A 13,054-nucleotide genomic window follows, 5' to 3' on the forward strand; every position below is an offset into this window, starting at 1 on the left:
AAAGGCAGTGATGCAAATACAGCTATAACTAGGTCAATAGGTTTGGAGGTATGTCTTCCTTATCGAAGTACTCTTCTGATAGCTGCTTACCTCAGTGAAGAAGCAAGGCCATTAGTGGAAAGAGGAGAGGGGAGAAGATTTGGAGGTTTTGGAAAGAAGGTCAATTTGCTTTTGTACATGTTGAATTGAATGACCAGATCAGTCTTCCAAAGGAAAATGCCTGGCAGGCAATTAGAGCTGTGACTATAACTTGGGGGGTTCCAGGTTAAGAGAAAGAGTTGGGCACCATAAGCAAAGATGTAGAAATTGAAGGCTTGATAGTGGGTGATTTTTCCAGTAGACAAATGAGAAGTGGTAAACATCTTACCCATCCATAGTTGGGGGTAAGACAGGAATTGAGAAGTCAGTCAAGGAGACAGAGTCAGGGAAGCCAGTGTGACATTGGGGTGCCCATCACCCTTTGCTACTTCTCACCTTCTCAGATGACTCAAAATTATTGGGGAAACACTATATCCATGCCACTGTGCTAATTCCCCCAGCAGTCCTAGTATTGCTCTTCTACAAATGAGAAATGGAGACTCAATAGACCTGAATGAAAGGAGTGAACCAGGATATGAACACAACCTGCCATCCCCCTTCTCTTATCAGATAGGGAAAGTTCCATGAAGGCAGAAAATATGTCATCAGCTTCTAAAACAATGGCATCCTGAAAATCTGTCATTTCTGACCAAGCATTCTGCATTATCTATCATAAGTTTTCACTACAAGAAAAGGACCCCCCACCTGGGTATGCTTGGCCTTGCAGGTGCTGGCTTGGTGAGTAGATAGCACTTGTGAGGGGTTTAGAGTATGGTGATCCTCTTTACAGGCTGACACTCCCTGAACCAGGTATGTGGCCTGGTGATAAGAGTGCATGTTAGACTAGAGCCCCACCTTATCTGCTGGGCCATGGGTACTGACTCTGATTATTATTGTCATCCCCATTGTGAAAATTAGGAAACAAAGCTCAGAACGGTTATGCAATTTGCCCTAGATCATACATGGACCAAAATGGCTCAGCCAGAAACTTGACTCTCCATCTAGCATTAGACACACCCCAGACAACAAGGCCATTCTTCACCTCAACTGAATTAGGAAGCCTCCTGGGATTTACATTAGAAAGAAGGTATAGATGTCACTCTATCACAGATCTAAGCCAACCTTTATGAAGTGTGTTCCTTGTGTGAGGAGTTATTGATAGGATGCTGAGGGAGGCAAAGAGCTAAGCAAGCAATGGAGCTTCCAAGTAGAGTCAGGAAGATGGTGCACATATCTGGGTAGGCCTTGGGTAAGGAGCCAGTTTACTCAGGACAGAAAAGAGGTAAGTTTTGCATGTGGTTTCCTGCTCCCTGGAGGTTTTTGCCTGTTGGAATCAAACAGCTGGCTCCCAAATGCCTGCTGGAGCCACCTGGGAAGTAGGGTGAGTGCAACTGGACAAGCACCTATGTACAGAAGCTTGCAGAAGGCCTGCACTGGAGGGGCAGAGGCTCTAACAATGCTCCTGCATTGCTCTGGTTTGTGCATCAACTGGAAATGTCCTAGAAATCCATCCAGATTGCTTTGCTGAGCAAAACTGCTGCATGGGTAGGGCTCCCAGGGAGTTGCAGATGAGAGTTATGGGCACATGTATGTAATGGAAGCAGTCTCTGACCAAGGAAGGCTGGCTATTGAAACTGGAAAACTGACTGAAGTCTACTCTGCCCCTCACTAGCAACTGGATTGACTGGCCTTGGTATCCTGTTCTGTGAGGTGGGGATAATTACACCCACTCTGTCTCACTACAGAGATGTAGGGGTTTACACAATATGTGTGAAAGTATTTTGCAAAGTACAAAGATGCACAAAGTACAAATGTGCAAAGAAAACCATTATAGGTGATTCTACACAGCAGGCAATTAAAATCATTGGGGATTTATTTTTATTTATAGTCCAAAGGACTATTAGCTCAGGTTAACAATAAGCAAATGTCTTGTGGTATTAAACTGTGTTTTATTGATACCCAGGCTTTCCAAGCTCCATTATCAACAATGTCCAATGAACTATAATACAAGTCATATTTGTGATTTAATAGTTTCTAGTAGTCACATAAAAAAATGTAAAAATAGTGGTAAATGTTTTGATTATCTTCTATTTCACCAGAATGTATCAGAAATCTTTAAACATTTAGTCAATATTTACAACTACTAATGAGTTATTTTACAGTCTTAAAAATCATCCTGTTTCAAATTTTGTATTTTATACTTAGAACACATCTTAATTTGGAAGCTAAATTTTCAGTGGTTAAAGTTAAATGTAGTCCCAAAAAAGCTGTGAAGTTGTACTTCACAGAAAAATACAACACATTGCCTCAGTGTCTTAATCACACATTGACTGTCTCAGAGTCAATGGGTGCTTGGGTGTGTGGCCGCCATATTGGACAGCATAGCTCTTTACCATGGGTGCCTCTTTATTCTAAGTTATGCTTCATTATGTTACCAGGCCTATCTGCCTCTTAGAATCAGGCAGGTTCCTGCATTATCCTATGAACATGATACAATAATTAAGTCTCAGTTTCCTTACCTGTCCAATGGTTTATTGAGAATGCCTGCCTCCTGTGGTGGCAAGAAGTCAATGAGAATGCTTAAATTCCTATAACAGTGCCTGTTGAGTAGCAGATGTCTGCAAATATTGGTTCCTCTTTCCTGCTCTATTGTTTCTGTTCCTGCAGGACCTTGCCTTGTCCCTTCTTCTTCACAGATAGATGTCATCTATTTTTCAAGCTCGCCCGTAGGCCCCACTTTCCATGCCATCTTTGCTGGTGACTCTGAGCCTACGCTCATCTCCAGAGTTTGTTCTCCATGGTTTGGCCCTCAGAATGGCCACAGTTATGTCACTTACATTTTGTCATCTATGTTAGATCTGTTTTCCACATGTTGTGAAATCCATCAGGACAGTAGTGGAACTCTCTGTATCATCTATGCATTTCCACAATGCTGAATTCACAGTTCAAAATACATGCACACACACTTAACAACTTTTTAGTGATTGACTGAAGTCACCTCAGAGGTGTCCTTGTAACCAGGGGAGTTCCACTGGATTTAAAAAATTGAGTGTAGACAAAAAACTTCGTGAGTTCTGTGGCACCTGGCTTAATTAAGAATCGGCAGGGATTTACCCTCATACTGAGTTCACCGATTTCTAGTTACTTTCTGTTAAATCTTACAGCAAATTCAACTGGTTTTCTGTAAGGAGTGTAACCACATTTCAAAAAGGTTGCAAAATAAAGGGTAGGAAAAAATTCACCTATAATCCCTTCTCAGTCCTTACTCTTCTGGTGTTTTTCCCCTTCTATTCAAATTACTACACTATTACATTCAGAATAAGGTTGGTAGGTAGGATAAAGGCTGATTTCTGCATATGACAGGCAGTGAAACTGAGGCAATCATTTTCACTATTTTACATGAGACATCAGGGAAAAGACACAGGAGGAGGCTGGTCATCATAAGAGCCTCTTCCAGTAAGGAGTCACTGTTTGGAGCTTCCATGACTGCAATGAACTAGAGAACAAGGCATTACCAAGAAATTGCATTCCCTTTATTCTCACTGCAAGTTTAGTTGCCTTCAATGATTATGTCAAAGTTCCTTAACATCAATAGAACACTGGGAATTTGCAAAAACCAGATGACTATGGCCTTCAGTTGCATCTCCGAAAGGAACCTGAATTTGGTTAGATTACTGAGTCTTTGTTAGACCTTAAACAGCTTTGACAGTTTAAATTTGAGACTTTAACCCCTCCATAAGGCTGTTAAACCAGCCAGAAAATCTGGAGTGTTTGAGAAATTCCACAGATGGAAGGGACACAAATGGACTGGAAGGAGCCCAATATTGGGGCTCAGGACACAGAGCAGGTGGAAGTGGAAGGAGTCAGTGGGGTGCTGTAGCTCCCAAAATGATGTGGTCCTTGACCTTCAGCTCTGCCCCTATCCCCAACATACACCTGCCTTTCCTATCCTTCCCACAGGATGGATCTCTACCACCTTGGCATTATGAATGAGAGTTGGGGGAAAAGTCTTAACAGCTACTTTGTTGTTCCACACGGAACACACTGACTTGTCCTGCCAGTGAGTGTTTATGAGCCCATGGCACATGCAGGGCATGCAGGGGGGTGAGGTACATCAGAGGGGAAGGCATCTTTAATTTTTTTGTAGCTACATCCTGGTGCTAAATAAACACTGTGACTTGTTCCCAAGTAACCAAGCTTAGTGCTTAAGTCAACCAATCACCAGTGGCCTGTTTTGGCAGATGGATTTGACATCAAGTTTAGAGTTTGCTGTCAAGCAAGTGCACAAGCTTCCTGTCTAGGAAGGGGACAGAGGTAGAGTAAACAAAAAATCTCCCAAAGCTTTCTTACTCACTGGGTCCTTGCTGTGTCTCCCTGTCTATTTTCACATAGGATCCCTTTCCCAAGCTTTTAACTTTCATGGAACTTTTCTTTCCCAGTGGTTCTGCTGTGCCCCTGTGAGTCTTGCCAGGAATCACACATTCCACCATGAACACCATAGGCCACTTTATCCCAGTGCCACTTAACTAAGATGGCAATGAATGGTCTTTTGCTAGTGGAAAGCTCACTGCCCGAATGGATGTGGTGCCAATGAGCAGGTGTAATTCATGCCACTTCGTGATAAAACAACTGAATGCCCAGAGAGGGGAACCATTTAAGTCAAGTCAAAGCCCCAACCTTAGGGCACTGGCCTAGGTATACCTGATGTCGTACAGATGCAAGAGACCAAGAATGCCAGACTTTGGTCTGGGCTCTCTGAGTTCAAGGCCGTTCTGTGCCTTCCATCTCTCACCGTCCAGAAAACTGAGAAGAAGCTTTCAAACAGCTCCAGTTTCATTGGAGGGTGGAGTGGGAGGCAGGCAGGCCTGGCTGCTGCAGTAATTTGTCTGGTTTACTAGGTCAGTTTCCTGTCAGGGCTCACTGTGGTTTAAAATTATTGTGGAGCCAGTTTCTTATTGACAGAAGCTTTACAAGTCCCCAGTATGTCTGCTCCGGCCTCCACCCAGGAGGGAGCAGCCTGTCCCTATCCTTCCAGGCCTTGCTTCTATTACTGAGGATTAGGGAGTGTTTTCTGGGTGACCTGCAGTGCAGGGTATCAGCAGGGCCTGGGTTCCACACTTGAGGGCTAGAGGAAGGGCCCCTGCCAACTTGCCTCCATGTATTTTCTGGTGAGCTGCTTTAAGAAAATTTCCTTGATTTGTAAATGCAATCTATGATCATAGTCTTTCTCCTTTTGTCTATGTCTTGAGCTCTCCTTTACGGTAGACTTCAGCCAGAAGTGGCACAGAAGCGCACCCCACCCTCCCGCCCCCCGCCTCTGCAAGGAATATGTTCCAAGACCCCCAGTGGATGCCTGGAACCGTGGCTAGTACCAATTCCTACAGATACTGTATTTTTTCCTCTATGTATGTACCCATGACAAGGTTTAATTTGTAAATTATGCACAGCACGAGATTAACAATGATAACCACTAATAACAGAACTGTTAAAATAATATACTATGATAAAAGTTATGTGAAAGTGCATGCGCGCTGTCTTTCTCTCTCTCTCTTTCAGTACCTTTCTGCTGGTCATATTTTCAGACTACATTTGACCACATGTAACTGAAACTGAGAACAGAGAACTGCAGATAGGGGCACTACTGTATTCGAGGGCAGGGGTACTAATCTGAATGTCCTCTAGGTATAAGACACTCAGTAGATTTCCAGAGTTCAGCACAAAAGTAAAATAGCTCATTAATTCTTTTATATTAATTGCATGATGAAATAATATTTAAACTATATTGGGTTATATTAAAATACATTAAACTTAAATTCACCTGTTTCTTTTCACTTTTTTAATGTGGATACTGGAAAAATTTTAACTGCCTCATATGGCTCGCATTCTGTTTCTGCTGAACAGTGGTGCCCTACACCAATGAATTTTCTTGAAAATGCTGCTTGCTTCTGTGCCCCTGTTACTATTTGAAAGACATGGGTTCACCCCCCCAGTTCCTGTATTACTAGTTGATCACCCCTGGCAATTTGCTTACCTATCCCTAGCTTCAGGCTTTTCACCAGGTGTTCTTAATACTGCCTGTGCTTTCTGTCTCTCACGACATTTTATATGTGGAAGGAAACACTTTGAAATGTATGGTCCCGGTAGAAGGAAATTGTAATTATTATTAGGTGGTTGTGCCCGCCACCTACACCAGACAGTTCAATACGTCTGGGATGATTTCTCATCCTCTACACTGTGCAAGGAGCAAACTGCGAGAACATTTTTCTTCCTGAGTTAAGAACAGCAGTTTGAGAGCCTCAGACCTTCCTTTGGTTAGCAGTTCCCAGAATAGATCTGGGGCGGTAAAAACAAAAAGGCCATGGAATTGGGTGAGGAAAGACTGAAAGCTGCTGGCATTTCACTTCTTTTGTTCTCATTCTTGGCCGTCAGAACAGAAACTGATGGGCAGTTGGAGCTGTGGACAGCCTCTGCAGTGTGGCCTGATCGGATTCCTGGGCTTCTAGGTCACTGGGCGGGACAGCGACTGTCCGGAGCCCATGCTTCTCCCTCCTGACCTTGAAAGGTGTGGCCAGAGCACTTGCACTCATTGTTCTGTGCGCCTCGGTGGACTGTCGATGATGCACTGGGCATCCATCTTATCTTTCTGAGAATTTGGTGATCCAGCAAAGGAGTAAGTAGAGGAAACGAGAAAAAGTATTCGTTGGACATTACTAGCTAACAGTAACATTAAAGAAACACTAGCTAACAGTAACATTAAAGAAACAAACTAGAAACAGAGAAAAATATAAAATACTCCTCCCTCACTGCTTTTTACGTCAGAATGTGCTGCGTGTGATACCCTCTTCTGGTTCCCTGGGCATGCATGAAAGAATGAGTGAATGAATGAATGTTTGCATCAAAATAGAGCTATTTCATTTGATTTATCTTTTAAATTCCCAAATAAGCTGCCAGGGAGGGACAGGTATCAGTTTGGAGCACTAAGGGTTCAACAGATACTTGATATACGTAGGGCTGATAAGCCAGTGAAGGGAAACCCAGCCTACCTGATAGCAGGTTTTTCTGAGGAGAGGAGGCAGTAATTTCTCTTTTGAGCCATACAAATATAATTTCATACAAACACAAAAATTCAATCACACCATACAGGGCTTTGTTGCTGTTGTTAGTGTGGGCTTTCCTTTATGTTTTTGCTTGGTTCCTTCCTCTTCTGACCCGCCTTGGCTCTACATCATCTCTTCCCAGGGGACCCACATTAGCAATCCAAAGAATTTCTTCCTCACATTCCCCTGTGCTTGTGTCACTGCACGCCACACACATAGAGCATTCCTTTTGTCAAGGTGTATTGTATTTAAATTAAATGAAATACATTTGCTTTACTTTTCTCATTTATGGAATGGATACTTTTCTATGATATATCATGGAAATTCTAGATGGGCATCTGGCAGAGCTATAAATGGAGGGTTTGAGATCGAAGCCCTCTTGCTCTGTGGACCCCCAATACCAGGTCACTTTCTTTGTCCCCCACCCCCTTATCCAGACTGCTTGAGGAAGCATTCTCTTCTTGACTCCTCTTCGCTGCCTTGGATATGTGCTGATTATCTGAGGTCACATGGTCTTTCCTTCCCAAAGCCTCTTTCCCTGGGAAGCCAGCCAATTTGGGTCTGGGTCTGTGAGGTCTTCATAAAATCTCCAGAGGGCCAAGCCTACTGGGTTGCACAAACGGTGGGTGTGTGGTAGCTTGGCGTGAATAACGCCTGCAACGAGTGAGAGCGAGGAGATTGTCATGTCAGAGCCACAAACTTCTTGGGGCCACAGGGCCACTATAGATCCCTTCTTTTCTGGAACGTACCACCAGTCCAGGGATGGACTGTGACGAATATTTGGCCTCAGGCAACACTGGAGCCCAGGGAATGCTTTAGATGCAAGTGTGTTTTCTCACAGAATTATAAAGCCCAGCAGCTCTCGGTGCCAGAGGCTGTGGAGAGTTTCTGTGTTTTTCGACTATTCATTAGTGATTACATACCCCCCTGAACACCTGCAAGACCAATTCATAAAGCGAGCATTCATGGACTTTGGCAAGGCCTTCATGGGAACTGCAGAGTATGGGCCACGGTCATTGTATCTGCAGATAAAAACATTCTCTTACCAAGGAGGCCTCTGAAAATAGAAGCAGGCTGCAATTTCAGTTCAACACCATGGGGTATTAAAAAGAAAAGTGTTACTTCACCTCGTCTCTTTATAAAGTCAGCACGCTGCGGGGCTGCAGCGTTCCTGGACAAATCCTCTTTCAGGCCCCTTTGGGGAGCGGGAAGAGGGGAGTGGTGGGCACGGCACTGATTGTGACAGAGGACGGCCCGGCCATCGCTCCGTTGTGGCATGCTGTCTTGCAAGTTACACTTATTTACAGCAGGATAACAGGAAGCACGGAGCTTGGGTGGCCTTCTGTGTAACTCGGGGTGACAGATTGCTCCTGCCACTTAGAAAAAACCTGCCATAATTAATCCAAAATTGCCAACAATAATAAGTAACTAACAAAAAATGACATCTTTATACAAAATACAGGGTTGACTTTTAACATGATTCTTTTTCCCCTTTATTTTTCCTTTCAAGTGTTCTCTACTAAAGGATAAAATGGCCACAGCTGGTATAGTAGGCTCTGGAAAGCAGAGCTGGGCATCATGGCTAAGCCTGTCTGAGCAGAGCTGGCTGAGCTGGAAGTATACTCATGAGTACTTGAGAGAACCATTTTGCAGAATAGAGAAGCTGAGACTTATCTGGGCCTCTGGAAGTCCAGGCTCCTGAAAACATAAACATATTTTGTCTGTAGGGGAGAGATGAAGTTCTCCTATCAGATAAATGAGCCTGCCTGGCTAATATAGCAAGGTTTTTCTTTACTTTGTGTGTTGGGGTGGTGGTGGGGAGTTTGGGGGGGGCTGGTGGGAGGACTCCAGATCTCCCCTTTGCTCTGCCTATGTAGACAGCCTCCAGTGCTCAATTAGCCTCCTGAAGTGACTCATTCTCAGATAACAGCTTATACACTAGGAGAAGCGATGCTCACAGTATGTTTTATCCTCACATGTATAAACACACATCGTCACAAACTCATTTAGGTTAGAAAGGACTTTTAATGGGACATCTGGCTCTCTTCCACTACTTCTTGTCAAGGCAAAGTAAGTTCCCTTGTTAATATCCTGTAGCATGGCTAGCATCTGTGGTTACAAAGAAATATTTTTTTTTGTCTCTTGTTATTGATTCAACTAGTACCAGGGAGCAAAAATAAAATGGCTAAACCTAAGAAATTATAATCAGAATTTCCATAAACAACTTTACCCTGAAAGGTGGGGGAAGCTTAAGTGCTGGGCCAATAAAGGAAACTAGGGCCAGAACTCATACCAGAGAGAGGACCAAGATGATACTGGTGAAGTGATTGTAACTGGAGTAAAAATCCTGCTCTTCTGCAGTTGGGGGAGCAGAAGAGTATAGGGGTGAAGGTTAAGGACTCTGGAGCTAGGCTATTTGGCCTTGAAATCCAGCTCTGCCAGTACTAGCTGTGTGATCTTGAACTTGACATTTACCTCTTCATTTCTCAGAGTTGAAGTAACTTCCTCATTTGTAGAATGCCATAATAGCAGTTACCAACTTTAGAGATTATCACAAGTCTTAAACAAGTTATTATCCACAAAGCACCTGAAATAGTGCTCTGATATACCAAGGTTAACTGTCACTGGTTAAGCAATCTAGATCATTGGCTACTGATAAAGAATTATTTATATCATCCATTGCATTCCTAGGAATGACTGTTCTACTCTATGCTTAATAATAACAATCACTGAGCACTTACTCTGTGCTAGATACTGGGCCAGGCCCAGCCTTCTAATACAACAGTCCTACTCCCACGTTACAAAAAAAAAAAAAAAAAAAAAGACAACAAAACCCTGAGATCAGAAAGTGTGAAAGCTTAAGATCACACACATTGTGATCTTAGGTAGTGCATCTAGAATTCAACCCCAGTGGACTCTCGCAGCCATGGTTGTAATGAACAAGCCATCTCACTTGCATTTGCTTTAAGGGTTAAAAGTTATGACCATTTTTGTTTTCATTCTTTTTATAGTTGTTCTTAGTGTCTTGATCAGTACTTTCTGAAAGTGCTGGGTAGGTGATGCTGAAAGTTAAAAAGCATTCATGTTAGTAGAGCAGTATTCTCTCTGGGTGAGCCCAGGGCAGAGTGCAGGAGGACCCATTTCTGTAATCCATCCAGTCTGAGCCACAGTCGGCTCCTGCCTCTCCATGCCCCATTATTGCTCAAAATCTCAGTGTCTTCATCAGTAAAATAGGGTTCATAAAGACCTACTTGAAGGGGTTTTCCACATGTTTATGTGAAGTAATGCATTTTACAGATCGGCCAGTGTTTGGTTCTTCAGTTAATGATGTTTTATCAGTACAGACTATGGCCTACTCCCCAAAGATTCTATTGGGTAGTTTCAGGGAAGTAGAAGCTGATTAATCAAATGAGAAAATTTCATCAGCCTATAAAAATGCTATGTATCTATGTTAACCTCCTAATATTAATGCATAAGCAAAATAACATCAAACCAGTGATGATTTAAATAATTCAACCTGCAAAAAGCCATTGAAATCAGGTTTCTACCAATCCAGTTTTTTTTTCCCGATGGTTAGGCTTTTTTTGTTTTGTTATGGATAATTCCCTAAGCTTCCAGGGTGCTTTGTATGGAGGTGGCCATGTTCTGTAACACTGGAAAAGAGCAAGCTGGTTTGGGAAGCTTAGTCCTTGTTATCCTGTTCGTGTCACCTGTTCACTTGATTTTGCTCCATCTGCAGAGAATCCACATTCTTGTAAGTGGAGAAGGTTTTCAGTTACATAAATAATGAAGAAACTCTGGATAATTTAGGCAGGATAAAAAGCTTGCTCTTTTCTGGATGATCTGGTTAATTATCTGGTTAAATTAGGTAAAAACCTTTTATGTCAGGGGGGTCTCTAATTATCTGGAAAACCAGGTAACTGTGTCCTTTTAAGAGCCTTTGGGCTTGAATTATTCATCGACATACCCAGCATCCCGGGAAGATGTCCAATTCTTCACCTGCCCTTTGTGCAGAGATTGGGATGGAGACTCTTGAGCAGTTCTATTTACAGCTTCTCATAGAGGCAAAATATTCTAGCCTTCTCCATTTTTTTCCCCTTCATACAAAAAAGATCCAACTTTGAGCTGTGAGGAAGCCGGTGCTCAACTTGGAAGATCGGTAGCAAATTTTCCCAAGAGACACAAACAAACACATACATAACTGGAATATCAATGAGGTCTCTTTAGAGGCAACACATTAAAATGCAAGGCAGGAGATAATGAGATAAGCAGCAAGTTACAGGTTTCTTAATTCTAGTGTGAAAAGAGAGAGAAAGAAAAAGAACAGAAACCACCCGTAAAGTAGCTTGGCACAAGGATCTCCTGAGCTGGGTATGAAGCTGGCTTGGGAGGGGGTGTGGGGGTGTTTTTACCAGTCACCTCAGTGACACAATCAGAGGAGGAAAGAATTGTCTTAGAGGTGACAGGGGAGATATGAAAACCACACAACTGGGTTTTTTTTTTTTTTTTTTTTTGGGTCCTGGTTTATGTATCCCACATCTTCTGGCATATTCCTGAGTCAAATAAAGGACACAGCTTCTAGTTACATTTGACTCTTTCCTGGCTGTTCTGGGGAAAAACTGTCACCATTTCCTGAGAACTGACTATATACCATGAACTGTACTGGACGGGGGCCTCGCTGGGGGCTGCTAAGGGAATTGGACCTCATTTAATCCTTACAGGAACCCTGTGAGATGTTATTGCCCTCTTGTGACAGACAGAATGACTGAGGATTGAAGGTTTTAGCTCCAGGCTGGGAATCAGACCCAAGTTGCTTGTACTCCAAAGCCAGGCTTTTTAACCATAGCCACCGAAGTTATGCCCAGACAAATGGTCTATTTGCCACGCTCAGTCTGCCACAGGAAAGATACAGCAAAAATGAAACTGGGCTACTTAACAGAGGTGTAGTTGAAAGAGCCAGAAAATCTGGGCACCAGACTGGCATGGTCTTTAGCTATGTGACTCTGGGCAAGTTACTTGACATCTCTGAGTTAGTTTCCTCATTGGCAAAACTGAGCTACTAATAGCTATTGTTCAGGAGCTATACATAGATTAAGATCTATAGAAGTTTCTATTTAAAAAATGCAAAGCAAACATAAAAAAGAAAGAATAAAAATGCAGTGGTAATCAGGGCAAATTTGCAGACAACTGAAAGTTTCCTTCCTAATTCCACTGTTATCACCTCAACTTCGGCTCACCTTTCCTCACCTGGACCTTTGCAACGCTCTCTACCAATGTTACCTGCCCCCAAGCTTGTCTCTTTCAAGGCATTCTCAGTTCACTATCAAAGACTATGTTCTAAAACTGATGATCTTGTGACTTCCCTGCTTAAAATTCTTCAAGGGCACCTCATAGGCTATGGATGAAACCCAAATTCCTCACTGCACTCTGGATCTGTGATTTCATTATTCAGTCCCTGCCTCCTTTTTAAGCCCCGGATCGTGACAGGCTCTTAATCTACATACTCACTGTAGGGTGCAACTTGCAATTTCAATGATGAGTTATAATCTTTCCGATCTTTAGGTCTTTGCACAGTCTGTGCTTTTTCTACAGAATGTCCCTCAGCTCAGATATCACCTCTGCTCAGAAACGTCTCGGGTTTTTCTAACCACACATTGTGGCATCCTCCTTTGTGACATCAGCAAGGAATTCTACCAAATAGAGGAAATGATTTCCTACTTGTATGTCATTTGCAGGCAAGAGATCTCCTTAAAGGCAGGACCGGAGTGACTTATCTTCACAGTGGTAGCACCAATCGTGGTGCCTCATATATATCATTTAATTAAGAAGGAGTGGGGGTGGGACTTGATGATGAACTGATCAGGAAGCTGCTGCAATTA

General features: G+C 42.9%; 1 long non-coding RNA gene across 2 annotated transcripts in view; it reads right to left on the reverse strand.

Moving 5' to 3' along the window:
- Nucleotides 1–12,829, reverse strand: part of LOC119240777 (uncharacterized) — a 64,994-nt gene extending 52,165 nt beyond the window's left edge. For both annotated transcript variants that reach the window (XR_005124190.1, XR_005124189.2), the window contains exon 1: nucleotides 12,684–12,829. This is a non-coding gene — a long non-coding RNA (uncharacterized LOC119240777). The remainder of the gene's footprint in view (nucleotides 1–12,683) is intronic.
- Nucleotides 12,830–13,054: the final 225 nt, after the last annotated feature.

This window comes from Talpa occidentalis, unplaced genomic scaffold, assembly GCF_014898055.3.
Source record: "Talpa occidentalis isolate TD23 unplaced genomic scaffold, MPIMG_talOcc4v2.1 talOcc4.12, whole genome shotgun sequence".
NCBI classification, from domain to species: Eukaryota; Metazoa; Chordata; class Mammalia; order Eulipotyphla; family Talpidae; genus Talpa; species Talpa occidentalis.